At 39.5% G+C, this 22927-nt stretch overlaps 1 long non-coding RNA gene across 1 annotated transcript in view; it reads left to right on the plus strand.

Moving 5' to 3' along the window:
- Positions 1 to 22927, plus strand: part of LOC122556530 — an 840555-nt gene that overhangs the window by 349769 nt on the left and 467859 nt on the right. The window contains exon 2 of the long non-coding RNA XR_006313553.1: positions 17816 to 17950. This is a non-coding gene — a long non-coding RNA (uncharacterized LOC122556530). The remainder of the gene's footprint in view (positions 1 to 17815; positions 17951 to 22927) is intronic.

Raw genomic sequence — 22927 nt, forward strand, 5'->3', positions numbered from 1 at the left:
CAGTCAAATCCATCGAATTCAGCACCACCTTCCTAACCTGCAATCTTCTTCCTGACCTCTCCGCCCCCACCCCAGTCTGATCTATCACCCTCACCTTGACCTCTTTCCACATATCACATTTCCAACACCACTCCCCCAAGTCCCTCCTCCCTACCTTTTATCTTAGCCTGCTGGACAAACTTTCCTCATTCCTGAAGAAGGGCTTATGCCCGAAATGTCGATTCTCCTGTTCCCTGGATGCTGCCTGACCCGCTGCGCTTTTCCAGCAACACATTTTCAGCTCTGATCTCCAGCATCTGCAGACCTCACTTTCTCCTCAAAGAATATTAGATGCAAATTACCATTCTCTCTGGTATGATTTTGTGTTAATGAAATTGTGTCCCAATCACAGGCTGAAAGCAAGTAAATTATTCTAAGTTCTGTCGAACTGAGGAAGAGACTTTGGACAAGATTTAGTGCAGCCCATAGTGGCTAGAAAACTATCAGCCAAGCTAGAGAGGTTTAGAATGGTGAAGTTTGTCATACTATTTCCAGTGCCATATCATAATTCCTGTTCTGAACATGACAGTTGTGTTGTAGCCCTAAAGAAGGACTATATCTCGACAAAATGGGATGAGTTAGATGGACAAGTATATCCCTGAACTGGACATGAAACTGTTTACAGAATGAATCATCAAAAATTATGAAAGAATAATTGATCTCTGCAGGGTCAAAAGTTAATCTGTTAATAAACTTGCAGATTGGTCTTATAACTGAAGCCAATCACTTCAGTTATAAGACCATAAGACCATAAGACATAGGAGTGGAAGTAAGGCCATTCGGCCCATCGAGTCCACTCCGCCATTCAATCATGGCTGATGCACATTTCAGCTCCACTTACCAGCGTTCTCCCCGTAGCCCTTAATTCCTCTAGACAACAAGAATCTATCAATCTCGGCCTTGAAGACATTTAGCGTCCCGGCTTCCACTGCACTCCGTGGCAATGAATTCCACAGGCCCACCACTCTCTGGCTGAAGAAATGTCTCCGCATTTCTGTTCTGAAATGACCCCCTCTAATTCTAAGGCTGTGTCCACGGGTCCTAGTCTCCTCGTCTAACTGAAACAATTTCCTAGCATCCACCTTTTCCAAGCCATGTATTATTTTGTACGTCTCTATTAAGTCTCCCCTTAATCTTCTAAACTCCAACGAATACAATCCCAGTATCCTCAGCCGTTCCTCATATGTTAGACCTGTCATTCCAGGGATCATCCTTGTGAATCTCCGCTGGACACGTTCCAGTGCCAGTATGTCCTTCCTGAGGTGTGGGGACCAAAACTGGACACAGTACTCCAAATGGGGCCTAACCAGAGCTTTATAAAGTCTTAGTAGTACATCTCTGCTTTTATATTCCAATCCTCTTGAGATAAGAGACAACATTGCATTCGCTTTCTTAATCACGGACTCAACCTGCATGTTTACCTTTAGAGAATCCTCGACTAGCACTCCCAGATCCCTTTGCGCTTTGGCTTTATTAATTTTCTCACCATTTATAAAACATGGGCTGCAAGTGTTTCTCAGGATAGTGTCCTCAGCCCAAGCATCTTTCGTTGCTTCATCAGTGACTTTGCCTCCATTGCAGGGAGGCAAGGTGGGCTTATATACTGACAATTGCACAATTGTCATCACCTTAGATACTAAGCATCTGTGCAGGACCATCTGGATTTGGACTGCTTTGTGGAAAATAACATGTGTACCGCACATGTGTCAGGCAATGACTATCTCCCACAAGAGGGAATTTTATTCTAACTACTTGATATCCAATGGCATAATCTTTGCTGAATAGACATTTCATGTCTTTGAAGTTATCATTCATCAGACACTGAACTGGATCAGTCATATAAATACTATAGCTACAAGAGGTAGGTCGGAAGCTGGGAGTCCTGAACAAAATAATTATATTCTTGACTCCCTAAACACTGTTCACCACCGCCAAGATAGGAGTCAGGAGTGTGATAAATTATTACTTGCCTGGATGTATGCAGTTCCAACAATCTTAAGAAAGCTTAACACCATCTAGGACAGAGCATTCTGCTTGACTGGCACTAAATCTTCAACCAGTTACTCCCTCCATCACTGACACACATTGGCAGCAGTTGACATTATCTGCATGCTTTCCTGCAGCAACACATACAGATTCTTTCAACAGCATCTTCCTAACCATAACTCTATTCCCTAGAAAGACAAGGGCAGCAGTCAGATGAGAACACCACTATTTGCAAGTTAATCTCCAAGCCACATCCTATCCTTACTTAGAACTAAGCCACTGTTCTTTTTCTTTTATTGTATCAAAGTCCGAGAACAGTCTTCCCAGCAGCGGTATAGGTCGACCTGCAGGAGATGGACTGCAAAGGTAACTTATTGCCATTTTCTCAAGAACAGTTGGAGATAAGCACCAAATTCTGGTCTTAGCAATGATGCCCACATTACATGAACGTTTTAAAAATGTTTAACATCAATTCAAACTGTATTTTGGTAGTTTTCTGATTGCCATCTGCAAATATCACAGGAAATGACATTGCCACAGGAAATGACATCACCCACCCAAGGAAACCTAAACACATAAATAGAAAGTGGGCCATGCCTCCAGTGCTTCATCCAGAGGCTCACTGATGATGTTGACTCATATGATGATGAAATGTCTGAAAATGAACCTTCCAGCTCAGTGAGCAAATCTACATCCAGAATAATATGCATTTATAATGTGCTTTAATGTAGAAAAACAAAAGTTACTAGGCACTTCATAAGATAAATAAAGAGGAGATAGTGGTGCAGTGTTCATGTCACTGGGTTAGTAATCCAAAAGCCTCTGGCGACATGAGTTTGAATCTCACAATGACAGATAGTAAAATTTGAATTTGATTAAAAATCTGCAATTAAAAGCTCTAACGACAGCCATATAATCATTGTCAATTGTTGATAAAACCCATTTGGTTCATTAATATCCTTTGAGGAAGGAAATCTGCTGTTCATACCTGCTCTAGCCTCCATGTGACTCCAGACCCACAGCAGTGTAGTTGACTCTTAACTGCAGACTGAAGTGGACCCAGTAATCCACTCAGATTCAGGTGCAATTTGACATAAGCAATACGTGCTGGCCCAGCGAGAGATGCCCATATCACATAAATGAATAAAACATTACGCTGATAGTAAGTTTAGGTCTAAGCTGCTGCATGTAAAATGACAGTTATGGCCAGATTCTCTGGACCTTAACAACAATGAGCTACCAGAGAAAGTGGTGGAGGCTCGTCCAATTGCACCATTTAAAAGGCACCTGGATGGGTATATGAATAGGAAGGGTTTGGAGAGATATGGGTCCGGTGCTGGCAGGTGGGACTAGATTGGGTTGGGATATCTGATCAGCATGGATGAGTTGGACCGAAGGGTCTGTTTCCGTGCTATACATCTCTATGACTCTATGACTGTATAACAATTGGGTTTTACGATAGCTGCAAGGAGGATTGCACCATGAAGTGGAGGCAGAAAAAGTTTAAAAAAGAACTGAAATTCTTTTGCCTTCTTTACTAATGAAATGATGTAGCAAGAGTTATATATGTGTTTATTCCGGTAAGTTATGACAATGCTATCTGCAAAATGCAGCATCTCTTTAATAATGTGTTTGATAATTGTTAGTTTTATCAATTGGCAATTTGTCTAGTAAAAGACCAACATTTCAAATATGCAAACAGTTTTCAGATGACTTCAAAATGTAATTTTGATGGATCAAAGTGCAAAATAAAATTCACACTAATGAAAATGTCATGATAGAAAATATTATTAGTGTGATAACTAACTGTAAATGTTGGTTATTTTCCATTCTTTTTATCTTTTCACCTCAGACGTATGGTGTGATACTAATTCTGAAGTCAGTTTATTTCCTTGAGGCGTTTTATGGGCTGTTGGTGAAGTATCACTGCCACATTATTTTGTCAGTGCATGACCCTGTTTATGAAGCTTGTCTATACATGAAACTTTATAGGCTATTCATTGGCTTCCAACTCTACACCACGGCTTGTCAATTCTGTTCATCTGGTTAATGGTGGGGGTGAGAGATGTAGTGATGAGGGATTGGGGAAGGCAAGATGGTAAGGCATTGAGAGGAGTAGGGTGTGGGGGATGTATTCATTACACTCTCAATGGGGTAAAAGTTCATAGATGACAAAGCCTTCCGGATAGGGGTCAACCTTCAAAACTGATTGTATTTGAAGAATAAAGATGAATTTTTGAGGGGGTAAAGGAGGTGATCTTTTAATCTGCCTCTTTTGGAATCACCCTGATTCTATTTCAGTCTCAGATCTGCGCCTCCAGTAATACATTCATCTGCAGGTCAATTAAAACTATCATTGCCACAAAATCTCACTTTCTGGCAGGCTGGTGATGGATGTTGGATCGTGATACTGGGACTCACTCTGCCTCTCAATTCCTACTTCTGAGATGAAGTTCTAGACCTGCTGCTCTGTCTTAATATAGAGGGTGAGCATCATCCAACTTGGTCATTACCCAGTGAAAGAGAAAGGGAAAGCCATCAGGAGCATGGTCAATCATCCAAGAGACATTTCGGAAAACCAACTGTCTCCAGTAAATTTGGGCATAGGCACAGTGGGTGGAGGAAAGATGAAGACAACAATTAATCTGTAAAAAGAGCGGAACAGTGAAGTGTGATCCAGCAATCAGAGAAATTATTAGCTACTGCTGCTCTACTTGCAAGTTTTGTCACTTTTAAAAATGGAATAAGTTGAGCTACTGGCAAAATAACAATGATTTGTAATGCTTGTCACGATGCGCATGAACAATATTTGACAATAAAAATCAATACAACTTTTTGCAAGACCAAATTAATTTGTATCTACAGCCTACAGGACAGAAAGGAGCAATTTTACAAATTGAAGGGATGAAATCCAAAGTTAATAGCTCGTGAAAGTATGTTTTGAACTTTTAAAATATATGGCTGTCTCTCGGTTTCATTTTGCTAATGATAGGGTTATCATGTCAGCCTGCAGGGGTTTTTACTACTTGGAATATAACTACAAGGTACCAACTGTCTCCTCATCAAGCAGGCTGCTGCATTTTATGCATCATTCACCATTTCCTTTCTTAATTACAAAGGGCAATATTTTCATTTGCAGCAGTGAGCAATGTCTTTAAAATCTTGTCCTAATGCCCTAACATAGCTTTCACAGGAGAATAAAGGACTGGGTGTTATGAATGGATATAAAGGTTAGAATGGGTTAATGCTTAGGGTAGTTTAAACACCATCCAATTTAACTCGGGCAGAGGAGATAGCTTTGGACTTCAAATAATTAACACCTAACACTGAGATGTTCTTCATCGTTTTATAACAATATCTATTGTACCAATATAACATGTACAAAGTTGCTATCATGTATTAAACATGTTTAAGAGAAAAGCACCTTCTTATTAGGTTACCTAGTGCTTTCATCAACCACATTAGATCAAATAGGCACTGTAGATCCCTACCAGCAAAGAGGACACTGGCAGCAAGATGGATCTTACTCGTGATGAGCTGTCGTGAGGATTCATAAAAAAAAATAGTGCCAGCAATGGTTATCATTTTGTCTGATAGAAATTGGTAGAGAATGATGGCACTCTGAAGAATACTGAGACATAGTTTTGAGAAAGCTGCTTGCACAACAAACACCAGATTAAAGAGCTGAACTTTCAAGTACCATGCAGAGGAGAAACATGTGGTAAGTCCCGACAAAGCAGAACCAACAATCCCATGGGATGGGACGGGGGGAAATAATTTTGATCCTCAAAGGAGCAACTCTGAACCTCAAAGTCTCTTATAGTTTAATGATAGTGTCCATTTTACCAATGTAACCGACAGCTAATTACTGTCATACTATAACCTATATCTTGTCTAAGTCTCTTATCATTAGTCTATCAAGCGATTTTCTCCCACAAGATCATGCAAGCCTTATACATCTCTACCAGGAAAGAGAGTACATGGAATATAATTGGAGTAGGCCATTCAGCCTTTTGAGCCTGTTCTGCCATTCAAGTAAATCAATATGGGTTGCAGCTCAAGTCTATTTACCTGATTTTGCTTCACCTTCCTTAATCCCTTTACCAAACATCAATTTGTAGAATTTCTTAAAAGTTTAAATTGACTCTACATTCCGTGCATTTGGGACAGAGAGTTCCAGATTTCCACTATTGTTTTTGTGAAAAAATGCTTGTTGATTTGATTCCTAAATAACCTGGCTCTAATTTTACAATTTTGGCCCTTTGTCTGAATTCCCTCATGACACTTGTTGGAAGCAAAGTTGTTGAACATTTTTAGGACATAAGTGGATAAATTCTTGCTAAGCGAAGGATTGGAAAGATTACAGGGGTGGACGAGAATGTGGATTTGAGTTCCAGTCAGATGATCCATGATCTTATGAAATGATCAAACAGGGTTTTGAGCACCAGTTAACCAGATAAGCCAGTGAACACGGGTGATGGGTGAACAGGATTTGATGCAAGCTAGGGGATGAAAAGCAGAATTTTGCCTGAGCTTATGAAGAATGGAAAGTGGGTCAGGAAAGCATCGTAATCATTGAAGTTGGAGATCATGAAAACATGGAGGAGGGTTTTAGAAATTGGTGTGAATATATAGTACTGTTTCTGCAAACTTCCCTCATCATTTAAGAATTATGGATTAAATGTGTAAGACTACTTTGGAGGTGGGCTGATCTCTGACATAAAACAAAAAGACACAGACAGTAAGGATAATCTGGGCTGATGAGTATCTTCTGAATAACCAAATCATATGAAATTGCAGGTTTTGGACTCCCCAATAGTTTTGTGCTCACAGTGGGATCACTGTGAGATGCTGCTTAACTGAGACCCTTCCATAAATCTTTTCCCTCCAAACATTTGCTCGGGATTAAGGTAGAATTCAATGAATATTATTCAGGCACTGAGCAATAGTAGACCTCTGGGCAGACCGTCCAACTTGCTGATATATGTTGGAATGCTATCCAGAAACAAAAAGTGGGAAAGAATCCACTTTAATGGCAAAAGCTTTGTTTCAGACTTTTGATTCCTTAGTTGTATTATTTGTACAACCAGCAAACAGGAGACAGAATATGTTACACAGTCTATAAAGATTATGTAATGTCAATGAGGTGGAAATGGTTGGAAAGAGACAGGAAATAAGGTACAATTAAGCTGGAGAGCAGTGCAGATTTATTTATTCGTACACTGTTGCCCATAATTACCTTGAGATCTGTCATGCTTTTCTCTTCCACTTAAACCTTGAGCAGCATCCTTTTCCCTGTGGTTGCTTCTAGTTCGCTGATCGCAGTTGTTCTAATTTAAAATGAGAAAATGCTGAATTTTCATTGTTAAAATAAAACTCCACCACATCTAAAAAGAGTTAAATCTTTAAAGTATTAGTCAAAGTCTGCTACAAACTTTACATTAGTCAGATAGGGAAAGATAAAGAGACCCTGGAGTCTATAGATTTCTTAATACTTGAGGCAAATTAAAACCAGATGGAGTCGTCGGATATCAGGGTACATGCTACGTTTAATTATTATCAATTTCAAGGGAGGGAAAGGCTCAACAACAATTTCAATGAATCTCCATTCATTTGAGATACAGATTGTTGATGTCTAATGCACCTGGGCTCTTGTTCAAACCTTGAAAGAGAATCCTCAATAAGATGATAATAAACTGATGGCACCACCTAAGAGACTTCTTTTACTCCATGATCTGTCAATAAGATAGACAGCACAAGAAAGGAAGAAAACGGAAAGCAGCCTTTATATATAACAGCAATACACTGTAAAATTATATGTCTGTAAATTGTATAATTTATATAATTTGTAAGAATAAAACAAGTTTGCAATTTTCTCTGCTAAAGGCAAGGGCTTTGATGCCCAAGAGACTCTTCTTCATGTCTGAAGCTAGCTGTTTGTGGCCCACAGGGAGCATCTTTCCCCCCCCTGCTTCAGACCAGGAAAGCCTTAGGTTCTGCTTTTGGCTTCAAATGAGTCAGATAAACACAGCTACAACAGCAAAAAGCATGTTACAGTTGGACACTACACCTTTGGCTGAGATATTGTTGGAGGATAAGGGGTAGGCATCGACCATGGTTCTTTTTCACAAGTCACTTTCGATTGCCATATGAAATTGATATGTAGGACTGACTTTTACCAGCGTACGAATTGAGAGAATGAAAATGGGGAAATTATTCAAAGAGTGGGCAACCCTGTTGGGGAAATTTCCTGGGGTTGACTAAGAAGCAGATGTATTCTTCACTCCACAGAGCCAACTGATTTGTAGGCCCTTTGCACGGCCATTTTGGCAGCTGCGAGTAATTTGGTCATAGCATCAGGAGGTTACCAACTCCAAGAAGGCAGCATCCCTGCAGTGTCCAGAGACTTCATGCCTCACTGAAGGAACTACAGGCAGGAAATGTAGCCCCACTGCTACATTTCCTCCTGGACAGGTTTGCACAAACCCTATTGCCCTCGGCTCTCTAGATGCTAATTTGTACCATCTGTCTGTCTTAAGGTCCCCAGTTGGTACCAGTCTGCTGGGGGTTCAGTGTTGCCAGCCCTTGGTTTAAGCCGGCGGCATCGGGAAACTGTCTACTCCTCGGGTGGCCAAAGAGGACGCTGCTTGCATTACAATTACTCATCAGATCTTGTGGCTGGCAAACATGAGCTCAGTTTTTCAGTCTGGCATTGAACACTCAATACCCACAGTGTAAATATGGTGAGGCTGGGCCTTATTTGAGTCACCTACTGACACGTGTTTACACAAACATACCTATTGTCTCAGATATTGGAGAGTTAACAACTACTATTGGGTTGTATTCCAGTAAAGTATTGCCTATCAATCATGAATGTGCTACAAATTCTGTCGAAGTTACCCTGCTGGAAACTTGACCCATCCATGAAATAACTCCACAGAGACTGGTATTCTGTCACCAAGTCAATGAAAAGTCCTTGCCTCTAGTACTGCCTATTTAGATTCAGCTGTCAGAGTGCCAGAATCTCTGACACTCCTGTTATCTGTCAGCCAGGAATCCTTGATTAGATTAGATTAACAGCCCCAATCAGGGAACTCATATTAAGTGAGGTCCAGCTAGCTGATCTTGTTACTATCACTACAGTCCATGGCTGCCAACTGTGATTACGTAGAATCATTAAGGATTTGTCAAGTGACATTCCATTTCCTTCAATAGTTTAGGGTCTCCTTTGATAGTTCAGCTGGTACAGCAGAAGGCTGTAGTGTGTCACAAAACCATCATCTTTCTGTCACTGAATCACAGAATCATAAAGTCAGGCATCTAAACTTTAAGTGTGGCATGATGGCTTTGTGGGTACACTGGTACCTCACAGTGCCAGGGACATGGGTGCATTCAAGCCTTCGATGTGATAAGTTTGTATCTGGTGTCTGTGTGGATTTCTGCCAGCTGCTCGGGTTTCCTCCCACAGTTCAAACATGTGCAGATTAGATGGATTGGGATGTGTACTCTAAATGGATTAGTCCATGGAAGATGCAGGCAGAGGGTGGAGAGGTGGGTCTGGGTGGGATGCTCTTCAGGGGGCTGGCACTGATTTGATGGGTGAAATGGCCCACTTTCTGCACTGTCGAGATTTTATGATTCCAGCTGTAACATCCAGTTATATAGCCTTTTCTTCCATTTCTCATAATTTGCTTGCTGCAACAAACTTTGAATATTGCTGAAACTGGCACAACAGTTTTTGGTGAAGGAGGAATCAGCAGTCTTTTCTCCTTCAGTATAAATGTTTGTGATGGCATGAAATTTGACATTCTTGTGTTTGACCTAATGAGTACAGGTGATAAACCTTTGTCTCCCTTTTCAGCAATAGTTTTAGAAGTAATAAAATATGCAAAGTAAACTAAAATAACACATATTTCATATCTTTTCATCGAGGTTGCTTGTGAAAAGCCTGGTGATTAATTCTTAATATCTGTAGACTGGAGGTTTGGCAACGTGAGACCTCCGTGAATATTAGAGGAAACAAAAATGGGCCAGGTCTGATGTCAAAAAACCAATTGATGCACCAGGAATGATCATACTTAGTTTGAATCTGCAAAGAATTGTGAGTGTTTGCAGAATTATGTCAGTGAATCGGGTAAAACTTTCAGGGGGTCAGGAGAAAGAAAAATAGCATAAACGTTTAGAACATTTCAAAATTGGCACCTTTCATCTTGATTGTGTGTTTTTATTTTGAATGAAGGGCTCTTGCCCGAAATGTCAATTCTCCTGCTCCTCAGATGCTGCCTGACCTGCTGTGCTTTCCCAACACCCTACTCTTGACTCTGATCTCCAGCATCTGCAGTCCTCACATTCTCTTCCTGAAATTAAAATGTATGTGTTTTGTAACAAGAATATTATATGTCGAAGAGGAGAAAGAGTCAGGATCAATATTCCTAGAACAGGCATGGCTTTAAAGTAGAATTCCTGAGAAAATTAGCTGTAAGGGTGAGAATGTAGTTAATTACCGTATTCCCTTGAGAAATTCAGTCCCCTCTCCACAATGCTGCACCAGGTATTCACACAATTACCAATCTGTTTAATAATTTTTTTTCAGATTACCCATTTAATTGACATTTTTCTAACATCAAAGATTTTAATCAGGATATTTGCGTTGACATAAAGAGCTGGAGTTATGCTGCTCTAATTATGGACCCAATCAAGAACCTTCATCCGACACTGACAGAACTTTAAAAGCATAAAACGTCTCCCGTCCTCCCCCCAGTTGGTCCAGAGGCCATAAGACATGAGGTGGCAACCTCCCCACAGCAGATCAAAGGGCCATTGGAAATTTTTTTTCAAACACTCAATGGTGAAGCCATTCGGCTGAAATAGCTAAAGCTGCAGCCACAGTCATTCCTGTTCAGGGATTCTCACATTGATGACCCCAACACTCTGGGCCTTCTTTTGCAACATGCTCAGCAGACCCTTTTGAGGTGTCCAAAAACTCTCTTCCCATCCTCACACTATTCTCACCCTCACCTATCCCCACATCTCCCAGGGGAGCTGTCAAACATCCAGTGCTGTGGTCCTTCTCTATGGATCTCTGGAAATACGTTCCGACTGGCTGTCCTTAATTGTATGACAAACATAGTGGTTGCTTGTTGTAAAGTTGTCCCAGGAAATGCGTTGAAGCTGTTTGTTAGCTTAAGATCTGCATGTAGATGTGGTTTCAGTGTCCCAACATGCCTAGGAAGTTTGGACTTGTGCATGATGATTGCTAAACATTAAAAAGTATTGAATCCATGAGGAATCTAGAAATGGCTTTGTTGGATCCCCTGAGTACTTAATTTGATTAACTTTTATGGAATATTTGCATTCTGACTCACTATTTCGAATTCCTAATGAGTCATGACAAAAAGTGGGAACTTGTTGATAAAGCTATTTCTATGCTGGGAGTGTTGTATTTCTAGAATCTATGCTGTCAGATTCATATTCTAACATTATGCACCATTAAAACTCAGTAACCTGAGGGGCACTTGGTTCAATATTTCCATATAATCATTTCATATATGTTTTGTACTGTAAGACTGATTCATGCAATAGGTACCAAATCATTTCACCATGGTGACTGCCAGCTTGTTATTATATAATTGACTAATCATAAGGTTATTATGCTCGACTCACTGAGAAAAACCACCAGGAGTTCCCAAAATGTGCAATAAAACCCATCATTAAGACAACTAAATAATGAGTGAAATGGTGTTTTCTAATTCTCTGGGTTTTGATGTAATTTTATTGATTTTGTGAGAATTTATTAATGATGTTCAGAAAGGGTTGAAATCTTACTTGACCTAAAGGAAATCACACAGTGCTACTCCACTTGTCTGATGTCATTAAAATGAGAAACAAAGCGATCAAGTCATTTGTTGAAATATTATTTTGATATAGAGTGGTGAGAAGGGATGAAAGGGCTCCTCTCTGTTCAAGTTTAGTTGGTCACAACAAAGCTTTTAAGATCTTTGCATAAAAAATTACATCCTTCTCCAGTTAAAAATGTAAGTATTGTATAATGCAAGCAGTGAGCAATAAGGAGGCAATGATCAGGAGTTTTTTGAATCAAAGCCAGAGCTATTTTCTTCACTGATAAACCTGAGTAAAACAAAAATGTGATGACAAGCATATAGCCTTTACATAACCATTTGGACACATACTTGACATACACACACTCAACACACACCCACTCAACACACACACATACGCAACACACACTCAACAGACATTCAACACGCACACACACACATTTAACACTCACTCAACACACTCCAATTCACCTCAAATGCTATGAAGTACTTCACAACGTAGCCATTATTGTAATATATGATAACTGGCAACTGACTTGTGTACATCAAACTCCCACAAACAACGTCATAATGACTTAGTAATCTGAGGTTTTTTTTTTGTAAAAACAAAGTAATATTTTATATTTACAAATTGCCATTCAAACTTCATTTGCTTGCTCAATTGACACACTTCTTTGCTTCTGCCCCTAAATTGTTCAATGAAACAGGAGCGAGAAATAATGGAGCAACTGGAGGAATGGCAAAGCCATTGCATTTTAGACCTAACTAATGGAGCAGTGTTTAAATTTAAAGCTCATGGTTTCAAACAGTTGTTCAGCTGTGAAGGACACAATACTACATTGCCATTGAGGACTCAACAATATCATGGTCTGCCAAAACTGCCGTGAGGACGAGGACTTACATGGAAACATGTGATTTCGGAACAGTGGTAGGCCAATCAGTACTTGTGCCTCCTCCACCATTCAATAAATCATGGCTGTTCTGATTACTTTACATTCCCAGCTGACACCTGATAACCTTTCACCCCTTGCTTATCTGGAATCAATCTTCAAGAATTCTCCTTGTCTTTGTCTTTAATGGGTGACAGCATATTTTTAAAACAGTGACTCCTTATTCTTGTTTCTCCCACAAGAGGAAACATCCTTTCCATATCCAACCTGTCATGTTACCTCAGGATCATATATATTTCAATCAAGTTACCGTTCACTATTCTAACCTCCAGAGGATTCAGCCTACTCTGTCCAGTCTTTCCTCATAAAACAAACTGCCAATTTCAGGTGTTCATCTGGTAAATATTCTCTGAACCTTTTCCAATGTATTTACATCCTTTCCTAAATAAGGAGACCAATACTGTGCATAGTATTTCAGATGTGGTCTCACTGATGCCTTGTATAAATGAAGCATAACTTCCCTACTTTTGTGTTCATTTCCACTCAGAATAACAATAACATTCTTTTACCTTTCCTTACCTTACCTGCACACCAACCTTTCATGTTTTATGCATGAGGACACTTGGATCCCTCTGTATGTGAAATATCTCTAATCTTTCATCACTCTGCCAAACTGTATGATTTCACTTTTTCTTATAATCCTTGTTGTTAGAAACTAAAATCGCTTCTCAATAATCGCTCTAGACAAATTCAGGAAAACAAAGTTTTATTAACAAGTCAAGTCTGCAGAGTCGGGCACCCTTAAAGAAAAGGCGCGCTGAGGCTTACAAAGTCTCCATTATATATAGCACAAGTCCCTCCTCTCCTTGGCTCCAACAAGCCAAGGTTCACATTCTTAAAAACATCATTATTTTTATCACAAAGTCTGCAACAAAAGGCTCCAGAGTCTCCAAAGTTTGTTGTTTTTCTCACCCTGTAGTCTTATCAAAACAGATGTCTCAAGTCGTACTCCCATCCTGGAGTCTTATCAAGAAAGGACTCATCCTTCTCTGCTGTGTGAATGGCTTCATTAATCAAGAGCCTGCATGCTTTTACTATAGCTCACAAATTGTCAGCATTCTGCACAATTTAAACTACTCTACTTTTGAGTATATAAAATGGTTGTTAGAAAAGAAACAAAGGTTTTGTCTTTTATTATAGATCAGTCTGTGGTCCAGGCACATCTTAAAGTTTAAACCGAAATTACCTCTCACACTTGTGTACGTCATTTTCTGGATCTTTGCCCATTCATTTCACCCTGTTATATCTTTGTACCGTTTTTATGTCCATTACCTTCTGACCTATCTTAATGTCAACAGCAAAATTTAGCATCAACTCCAATACATTCATTCAAATTATTTGCATAGTTTGTTAAATATTGAATTCCAAGCACTGATCCCTGTGGTACACAACATGCTACACCTTGACAAACAGAAAAGACCCAGTTTTGCCTACTCTATGTTTTGTTAGTTATCTAATCTTCTATCGACATGAATATGTTACTTTTTACATTATGAACATTTATTTTATGCAACAACATTTGATGTTGCACCTATAGTCAGGGAGTCATAGAGATGTACAGCATGGAAACAGACCCTTCAGTCCATGCTGACGAGACATCCTAACCTTATCTAGTCCCATTTGCCAGCACTTGGCCCAGATCATTCTAAATCTTTCCTATTTATAAACCCATCCAGATGCCTTTTAAATGCTATAATTGTACCAGCCCTCCACCACTTCCTTTGGCAGCTCATTCCATACATGCACCATCCTCTGGGTGAAAAGATTGCCCCTTAGATCTCTTTTATATCCTTCCTCTCTAACCCTAAACCTATGCCCTCTAGTTCTGGACTCCCCTGCTCCAGGGAAAAGACTTTGTCTATTTATCCTATCCATGCCTCTCATGATTTTATAAACCTCTATAAGGTCACCTCTCAGCCTCCGATGCTCCAGGGAAAACAACCCCAGCGTATTCAGCCTCTCCCTGTAGCTCAAATCCTCTAACTCTGGCAACATCCTTGTAAATCTTTTCTGAACCCTTTCAAGTTTCACAACATCCTTCCAATAAGAAGGAGACCAGAATTGCATGCAATATTCCAAAAGTGGCCTAACCAATGTCCTGTACAGCCGCAATATGACCTACCAACTCCTATACTCAACGCTTTGACCAATAAAGGAAAGCATACCAAATACCTTCTTCACTATCCTATCTCATATGACTCCACTTTCAAGGAACTGTGAACCTGCACTCCCAGGTCTCTTTGTTCACTCTCTAGAACCTTACCATTAAGTGTATAAGTCCTGCTTTGATTGCTTTTCCAAAATGCAGCACATCGCATTTATCTAAATTAAACTCCATCCGCCAATCCTCAGCTCATTGGCTCATCTGATCAAGATCCCAATATAATCTGAGATAACCTTCTTCTCCGTCCACTACACCTCCAATTTTGGTGTCATCTGCAAACTTACTAACTATATCTTCTATGTGCACATCCAAATCATTTTGATATAAATGACAAAATGTAATTCCTAGTGATATATCCACTTTTATGCATTTCAAGACATCCAGCACCACTTCCTCTGTCATCTGGGCATTTTTCAAGATGTCACCATCTATTTCCCCATATTCTATACCTTCCATGTTCTTCTCCACAATAAACACTGATGCAAAATATTTGTTTAGTATATCCCCCATCTTCTGCAGCTCCACACATAAGCTGCCTTGCTGATCTTTGAGTTACCTTTTGCCCTTAATGTATTTGTATTTTCCTGAACCCTATTTGCCAAAGCTACCTCATGTCCCCTTTTTGCCCTCCTGATTCCTCTCTTCAGTATACTCTTAATGCCTTTATTCTCTTCTAAGAATTCACACAATCTATCCTGTCTACACCTGACATATGCTTCCTTCTTTTTCTTAACCAAAACCTCAATTTCTCTCATTATCCAGCATTCCCTACACCTACTAGCCTTTCCTTTCACCCTAACAGGAATCACCTTATTGTCTCTGGACTCTCGTTATCTCATTTTGAAGGCTTCCCATTTTCCAGCTGCCCTTTCCCTGTGAACAGCTTCCCCCAATCAGCTTTTGAAAGATCTTGCCTAATACCATCAAAATTAGCCTTCCTCCAATTTAGAACTTCAACTTTTAGATCCAGTCTATCCTTTTCCATCATTAATTTAAAGCTAAGAGAATGATGGTCGCTAGCCCCAAAGTGCTCTCTTACTGACACCTCAGTCACCTTATTTCCTAAGAGTAGGTCAAGTTTTGTACCTTCTCTAGTAGGTACATCCACATGCTGAATCAGAAAATTTTCTTGTACACACCTAACAAATTCCTCTCTATCTAAACCCTTAACACTATGGCAGTCCCAGTCTATATTTGGAAAGTTAAAATCCCTTACCATAACCACCTTATTATTCTTACTGATAACTGAAATCTCCTTACAAATTTCTTTCTCAATTTCCTGCTGATTCATAAAATACTTTCTGGAAATCTATGTAGAGTATATCCAACAGTTCCCCTTTTTCTACATCACATATTATTTCCTCAAAGAGTTCCAATAATTTGGTTGAACTTAATTTTTCTTTCACAAAACCATGTTCATTCTGCCTGGTTACCTTGGATTTTCCCAGCAAGTCTAGAGTAATGTTTTTAAAGATAGTTTCTAATATAGCCATAGGAAAAATATTAAGCAAACTGGTCTGCAGTTCCTTGCAACCTACTGCCCACCTTTTCTGAATCAAAAAAATAAATGCACTATTTTCCAATCTAATCTGAACTTCCTTGAATTTAAAAAAATTTGGAACATGAAAAGCAATGCATCAGCTGTCTCACTGATTACTTCTTTCAGAGCCTCCTAAACCACTTTTCTTCAGTTTGGGATTTATTTCAGTTCTTCCTTCCATTCCCTTATTGACATCCATTTACACCATGGTACTTGTACCCATTATAGTGAAGATTAATACTGAATAACTGCACAGTTACTTTCCAACTCCTCATTTTCCATTTTTAATTCTCCAGATTCATTTCCTGGAAGACCAAAGTTCATTTTGTTTTTTTTAAGTTTCTATTGAAACTTTTACGATCTGCTTCTTACATTTCAAGCTAGCTTTTTCTTCTACTCAATTTTTTTCCCGCTTTGTTTTTTGTAGTACTCTGTACAAACTTCTGACCGAGCACCTGACTAAGTTTGGCACTGTTGTTAATATTTTTATGAATCGCAGATTGTGTATCCTCCCATTACAATCCTCCTTTTTCCAGTATTGGCCCTGTGCTGCATCAATGTGAATCCAATTCTTCCAAGCATTTCTCTGTTCTTATTTGACCGATTGTCATTAATGTACCAATCTGAATACGGAAGAAAGATGTTGGTGATTTTCCCATTGTTTCTTTTTTCAGTATTGCTCTTTTCCAGTTACTGATGTTTAACATTAAATTGACACATAAATTGTCTCACAATACCACATGAACATAGATTTTCAAAGCAACGACAGTATGTCGAGTCCCACCTGCTTCACAATGGCGTCTCTGAACAGGTTCGGTCGAAAAAGAATCTAAATTAATGAATAACAATATCAAAGGTCTGTGCTGGGAGGGAATGAAAAAGCCACAAGAAGATGACGAAAATATGATAGCATTTTTCTCTCATTTCTGCTCGAGTTGAGAAACAAAGTGAGTGATGACTTTGGCATGGCTTGAAACTGAGTAAAGTATGTGATCAACCTGAGTTCTGGACCACCAGAAATAGATGAGCAATGCAAACAATGATCATGCTTTTGTTTTGTCTGGCTATAATATTTAATGATACAAGGAGAATCCCATGTGTTTGTGACATGGAACAGGAAAGTTGGATCAGAGTTAAATAGAAGTCTGAAATGCATCCAAAAAAAGCCAATAAATCAAAATATTTGCTCATAATGTAAATTTTATTAACTCTTTGTCATTTCTTTCTTTTGTGCTGAGGAAAGTCCAGTTAAATTTTATAAATATGCTCTGAGCCATCTTGTCCTTTTATGTTGCAGGCCAACTGATAAAAGGTCGGTGCTAGAAGAAAGAAAGAAGATTTTGACAATCAAAGGTTGACCATTTTCCATGGTTTTATGCTTGAAGGAATATTCATCTTGCTTTCAGTGCTGAAGAACAAAAACACCTCACAGGTAAATGACTGCTTTAAATTAGCTGAGTGTATGTCACATTATTAATTAAGCATATTGACTGGTTTGAAGAGTTGGTCATTGTATTGCCTTGCTACAAACTAATGTGTAATTTTTCAACCTTGACTGGATAGTTTTTGCTTTTTTGACGGAAATTCACTGCATCATTGTGGGTGTAGATTGTGTGGCTCAACATCACTATAGGATCTACACTCAGTGAATCAAAGGCAAGTGTTAGTTCAAGAATGCCAGTGGTCTGTAGATATTGGATAGAATTTGTTTCATAATGTCACTCCTGGAAAACAGTGTTACTTGGCAGTGAACTAATCAGCAATAAATGAAGAAATCCTCATCAAATTTTACTTGTGCCCTTCATCTGGATAATGCCCCTACTCTGAGCCAGATGGTCTGTCTTCAAATCCCACCTGTCCTGGAGGTGTGTTACAACATTTCTAAACAGATTTGTTAAAATATTTCATTTGTGTTTGTTGCTGTTAGTTACATATAAGTGCTTCCGTGTTTGTATTAAAATGTGGCTTGAGCAACTAACTGTAAGTTAGTAAGGGATCCCTGTAAGTAGCATTGATGGGGGATGGTCCATCTTGCTGATTAATGTGTGGTCAGGCACAGAGATTAAGCAATTGACAACATAATCTCCCCGAGTTGCCTCCTGCTGGTGAATATGTGTGGACTGACAGGATGAAACATCCACAATTTTTATTGCATTTGTATTTTAGTCCCAAAGGGTACCTATGCTGTTCAAGCCATGATTACCACCCAACTCAATTTAGGGCCCTCGATCACTAACTTGGCAGAATAGAAGTTGGCACGAGCTCACAGCAAGCTGGAAAACCACTGTTCTTCCACACTGAGCTGCAAAAACTTGGCAAAAAATCTTCGAGGCAAATGAAAGATTTCCTCTGTGTTGCAGAATGAAATTATAGATTTATTTTGGGGTTTGAGATTTACAAGTAATGCATGAGGGAAATATTCCTTCTCTTTTTGGTTTGGCTACAGGCAGTTTAATGAGTTATCAAATCTGATGACATGAATTACAACATAATTTCTCTTGTACAATGAAATCCCTGATTTTGGATCTGATGATGGCACTGAAATACACAACAGAAAATATCAAGTTGCAGTTTCAATGTGTGGATTTGAATGTGGGAATAATGCATAATCTGTAAATATTGAGAAGAATTTGTAAAATATAATTTCCAGTAAGGTTTTGATAATTGATTAAAGACCTGACCATTGAGAGTTTCCAACTCAGATATTTTATAGGTTCCGTATGGAGCAGAAGTTTCAAATCTGCCTTAATGTTGTAAGTTTATCTGAAGTACCTGTCATTCATTAGTAGGCCATTTAGATGCTCTGCACTATTCAGGATTGTGGCCCCTCAGAGATTATAATTTGTATTGAATTACAGAGTTCTCATTGCATGTTACGATAGTGCAGTCCAGAAAAGGGTCATTGATCCATCTCCTTGAGCTCTTTCAAGGAGCACTCCTTATTCTGACTCCATGTGTGTCCAATTTCTTCTTCTTCATATTTATCTGCTAGCTCCTTTTGAAGCCTATAATTTGCAGACCGAAAGCCCAATGAAACCAAGGTTAAAATCGGGCTGAAATGATCTAGTTTGCAGCCAGCACAACATGAAAGTTTCTACCAGTCTGATCAGCTGGATTTGCACTTGGTCCCACAGATGAGACAATAATACAGTGTGTATTATAACAAGGAAAGCTCTTCAACAAAGATTTGAACATAAACTGATTATTTAGAGCTCTGTTTGTCCCTTCTTAGAAAAATAAAAATACTGTACTCATCTATTTAGTTTGACCTCAAAAGATGTTATTTGTGTACTCCTCGCATAATGGGAAGAGATTCTGGATAAGATTTACAGGAAGAGAGTTAAGATTAGAGTGGTGCTGGAAAAGTATAGCAAGTCAGGCAGCATCCAAGGAGCAGGAAAATCAATGTCTCGGGCAGGAGCCCTTCATCAGGAATCAGGAATCTGAGGAGCAGGAGAGTCAACCTTTCGAGTGTAAACTCTTTGTTACATTCTTGATGAAGAGCTTATGCTTGAAACATCGACTCTCCTGCTCCTCAGATCCAGATTTACTCCTGTTTCTCTTGTCCAGATTTACAAGAAGATGACTTGAATAATACTACTCTTGTGGCTTTTACTAATCAGATGGGTTAAAGGACCAGGAGAAACATATGGATTGAAATGTGTAGGAAACATGGTAGTTTCAAAAAAATCCCAGTAGAAAGTGAGGACTGCAGATGCTGGAGATCAAGTTAAAACATGTGGTGCTGGAAAGGCACAGCTGGTCAGGCAGCTTCCGAGAAGCAGGAGAGTCAATGTTTCGAGCATAAGCCCTTCGTCAAGAATGTGATGAAGGGCTTATGCTCGAAACATCGAATCTCCTGCTCCTCAGATGTTCCCTGACCGGTGATGCTTTTCCAAAACCACATTTTTTGACGCAAGAAAAGATCACAGCAATGTCATGGAACTGCATACCTTGCCAAACATTTCAGAAGGACATTCACATAAGTTGTTTCTTTTGTTTCCTGCCTGGCAGCTCTCTGGGTTAAGAAGCTAACCAGCCATCAGGTGATATAACCAATAATAGACCAGAGCCATGGGGCTATTGACGCTGAACACTGACAAAATGTGAGGGAGCTACATACTGCAGACAGCAGATGGGAATTAAAGCAGGGGGTTGCAAGAGATTTGAGCTGACCTTATGACACCAGAGTTATTTAACACTACTGTCAATGGGAGCTGGATGGGTTCTTCTCACAGCCCCCATTGACAGTGGTTGATAGAAGGATTAAATAGAATTCATCACATTGGTCACAATGATTTCCTGGAGTTGACTGGTTTGCTTTCTGGGAACAAAGCAAAGTTATTTTTTTTCCCCCAAAATCGATATAGTGCTTTTAGTTCTCTTAGGGCTGAATGTTGCCAGAAATTTCAGCTGAGTGGCAAATTTGGAATTTTTATGGAGGACTTCTCTTTGTGAGCTCCAGCAAGTCTTCTCACACAATTCACTGCTGTTCACCTCATGGTGTATGCACTATACCCTTACAACACCATGCTTGCACTATCTTCTGCTTGCCAGTGGCAAAAGTACTCACTGCTGCCAGGACTTTCTGGAATTTGTGCCAGCAGTGGTATATTTACATCCCATCTACACGCCAGATCAAACACTGCAAACTAGGAACTGCCATTCTCAGTGTACTGATGCACAATTCTCCAGATATAGCAGGTACCTTGATTTTGCTGATAGGAACCTGGAGGTCCTGCAGATGGTGTGATAATCCTCATAATTCATCACATAGCTTTGTCATGTCTTTTGTTTTCTGGAACAAAGCATTCAATGCTAAAGCAGCATCCTCTGTCTGTACTGTCCTGTACCCTTGACGTGACCTCTCTGAGGAGGAGGCAACTTAAGTCCCTCATCGGACCCAGATGAAGCAAGTGTTGCACTGAAGATATAATGGACACCATACATGGTGTTCTGACTGCCACCTCTGAACAGAGTATAGCACTGTTGCCCCTCTCTTATCTGTGCAATCTTCCATGGAGAGTGAGCAACTGTGGATCTCCTATATTTTCACCACATCATGAGGATGCCTTTGCTGCAAACTTTGCATTGAAAGGCTTCACCACATCTGCTGGAGATTGATGTTGATCCTATTCCAGGCACGCGGAATCTTTCCCATTGGATCCAGCTATAGAAAATGCTGTTGACTCTGTGGCAACTATACTTAGAGCTTCCACAGGAGTGGGAGATCTGCCATGAAGATGTGGTGAAGCTGGCACATGCCCAATGCCAATCTCCATGGATGAAAATGCTGGTAGCTGCAGCCAATGAAGCTTTCCTTAAGATCTCAGGGACACTGGTCACAATGGAGGCATGGGGGGAGCCAGTGACAAGCTGGAGCTGCCTACCCACTCAGAGGTACATGTCAGGAATTGTTGCCATCTAGTTACTTTCCATTGCCTGAGAAAATAGAAAACTGCATATAATTGTGGTGACATTTGGTAGTTCTGGTTGTGCATGCAAAACGGCCTCTTACTCCTCATTGCTGAAATTCTCATCTCACCATTAAAATCTTAATTGAAAAGCTGGATGTTTGTTCTCAATATTCCCAATTTCTCCACATCTTACTAATTGATTTGCCATTATCCACATCATTCTGGTGTGGGAGGATACCACATTTGATTTTTCTTTTCCTTTTTGCATACAGAGCATGCTGGGAGATGCAGTTTTCGATGGTGATGTATGTAGGTGACAGGCATGTGGATGGAGGGCCGAATAGACAAGCTATTTCTGTATATTGAAGCAACACTATGTTTCCATTTAAACATTCACTACTTTGCTAGAAACATTCTTTCTTCTGAATGATGCTTCATCCTAACAGGTTTTTGTAAATCTGTGCAGCAGTAATTTATTTTGGCATAAGACCCAAACTTGTAGCAGTCTGTTACACTGTAGCAGATTTATCCTCGGCTGTTATTTCGTTTCTCTACCTATCCTTTTTATGTTCAATCAACCATTGGTCATTGTTTAAATTACCCATTTACTCTTGATACTATACACACGAGCTTTGTCTAGTTGGACTGTCTCATTGAGATGGTTCAGCAAATTCTGGTGTTGAAATTAAACTGATATGTAGCAAATGTATCCAATAAATTGTAAATTATATAACCATCCCTTCATATAAGTGTTCTCCAACTATGTTTCATGAGCAATCCTCTGAGACATGTCCAAGTATAAATTGGTCTGCTGTCACTCGACAACATCATCTGCAAAATATTTTGACAGTCTTGGGATTTTGAATAAACAAATTGCTTCATAAAGAAGGGCCAAGCATCTCAAAGGATGTTTTTGATATATTCAGAAATAAGGGAGGAAGGAGGTAACAAGTTCTTTTGAGATACACGTTGTTAAATTGCTTGTATTTAGA

The sequence above is a fragment of the Chiloscyllium plagiosum genome, chromosome 14, assembly GCF_004010195.1.
Source record: "Chiloscyllium plagiosum isolate BGI_BamShark_2017 chromosome 14, ASM401019v2, whole genome shotgun sequence".
NCBI lineage: Eukaryota > Metazoa > Chordata > Chondrichthyes > Orectolobiformes > Hemiscylliidae > Chiloscyllium > Chiloscyllium plagiosum.